This window comes from Parambassis ranga, chromosome 15, assembly GCF_900634625.1.
Source record: "Parambassis ranga chromosome 15, fParRan2.1, whole genome shotgun sequence".
NCBI classification, from domain to species: domain Eukaryota; kingdom Metazoa; phylum Chordata; class Actinopteri; family Ambassidae; genus Parambassis; species Parambassis ranga.
This window is the reverse complement of record NC_041035.1, coordinates 2,144,344-2,146,517: the sequence shown is the minus strand read 5'-3', so window position 1 is coordinate 2,146,517 and position 2,174 is coordinate 2,144,344. Positions and strand designations below refer to the sequence as shown.

Here is a 2,174-nt window from a genome sequence, read left to right as displayed (position 1 = left end):
GTTACACAGTACCACCCAGCAGGAGAACACTGTAAGAAAGGTTGGTGTTGTTACCAACATACAAAGGGAGCCTTTACCAAGGCAAGAATTTCTCGGTGCCTTGAAAGACAATACACACACAAGACACATGCACACACACAGAAATTAAAGTTGGTACATCAGTTTAAACTCTGCTAACACACAATTGTCATTATATGATGATGTGATATATGATGATATGATGATTGTTCTTTTCAGTAGCGCATGACAATGGTTCCAAAATCTTAGCAGCAATGTGTCTGCTGGAAGAAGAACATGGTTGGATTTCTGTTCGATGTGCTGGGCATACTCTGCAGCTCCTAGTTAACAGAGCTCTGAAAGGGTGAAATATCAGTAGAGCTGTAGGTGCTGCAAGAAGCTTGGTTGAACACTACAAGAGAAGTGAACTGACGAATGCAAAATTGAAGTTAAAGCAGGAGCAGATGAACACAGTTAAGACAATAAACCACTCATGGCTCGTTGGTCTAGGGGTATGATTCTCGCTTCGGGTGCGAGAGGTCCCGGGTTCAAATCCTGGACGAGCCCTCATCTTTGAACTTCTGTAGATTGGATGGCTGCCTCATGTTTGCATTTACAGGAATAATCTGTAACCCAACCAAGTTCATAATGATACTAAGGCTACGTTCAGACTGCATGTTTTAATGCTCAATTCAGATTTTTTTGGTGTTTATGCGACTGCTACCACTCTCCTGTGTGAATGGACTGCGGCCCTGAAGTGACCCGCATGCGCAGAAAAGGACACAATGTCACACAATGTGTGCTTGTATGGCTTAGTCTATGTTGATGTCCGATTGTAGCCAACATAATTACAACCAAATAATATTAAGAGAACGCTGAGAAGGAAGAGAGCAGTAGCTGCAACGTCTGTACAGAGATGTGTGTTGGTGCGGAGTGGTGTGACAGCTTGTAGCGACACTGACTTCATTCGTAATTTCAGAATGACGAAAACCTTTGAATTTGTCTGCAAGCGCCTTTCTGTGTCACTTTCAGACTGAGGTCTCTTTGAAAAAAATTGGATACAGATCTGATTTAGGACCACATATGAAAATGGCCTGGGTCAAATTTAAAAAAATCGTAATTGAGCTGTTCAGACTGTCATGAAAATATCAGATACGGGTCACATATGGGCAAAAAAATGGATTTGGGTCACTTTAGCCTGCAGTCTGAATGTAGCCTTACTTACACACTGCCATTTAAACGCATCTTTGCTTAAACTCCTAATAGCATAGACTCCTGATGTCAAGAAGGGGAATCCTACACTTTACATGTCTCTACTGTTAAAAGAGTTGTTCAGTGATAAGCTCCAGCTCGAGCCAGAGGTGGAAGTGGCGCATCGTGTTGGATCCAAGAATAAATCTGGACAACGGGCAATGATAGTAAGGATGCAAAGGCAGGTGGTGAGAGATGAGATTGATGAGATGAGATGCGGATTTCAAAAGACGAAAGCGTATTGGAGGCTCGCAGTATGAAACTTCGCTTCTTTCCAGACATTTCAACGGAGATTGCTAAAATACGAGCAAGTTTTCGGGACATGAGGAAAAAACTATGGAGTGTGGGAGTTAAGCATGGCATAATTCACCCTGCCATCTTGATTTTGAGTTGATCTAGAGTTGAGTTTTCCAACCATCTAGCTGCAGAGACATATCTAAAAATGAGCCTGAGCTGGACAAACAAGAGATTGTTGAGACATTTAGATACAAATATGGACACTTCATTATTGCATATAAATCGGTAGAATGATAGAAATAGATAGAAATGCATATGGTGGTGGAGTTGCAATTTACCTTCAGAATCATATACCTTTCATTAACAGATATCTGTAATTTGTCACAAGTTGTTACAAAATCAACTAGAGTTTCTTATAAATCTGATGGCACAAAAACAGCTACATGTATCGATTTAATTTTTACAAATACTGCAGACTTGTGATCAAAAGCAGTCTTAATGCCAGTAGGTTTTAGTGATCACAGCCTAATTTTAATTAGTAGGAAGACTAAAGTTCCCAAATCGGGGCAGAAAACGATTGTTAAAAGGATATTTAAACACTTGAATGTTGTGAAAAAGTCAAAAATGTCGACTTGCGCCATTGAGAAGAATAACTGTGGGAACTGTTGCTGCTCTTTGGGGCTCCTAAA

General features: G+C 40.6%; 1 non-coding gene across 1 annotated transcript; it reads left to right on the top strand.

Moving 5' to 3' along the window:
- The first annotated feature begins 492 nt into the window (after window positions 1-492).
- On the top strand, window positions 493-564 carry trnap-cgg (transfer RNA proline (anticodon CGG)). Its single transcript has one exon. It is a non-coding gene; the product is annotated as a tRNA-Pro (tRNA).
- The last annotated feature ends 1,610 nt before the right edge of the window (window positions 565-2,174 follow it).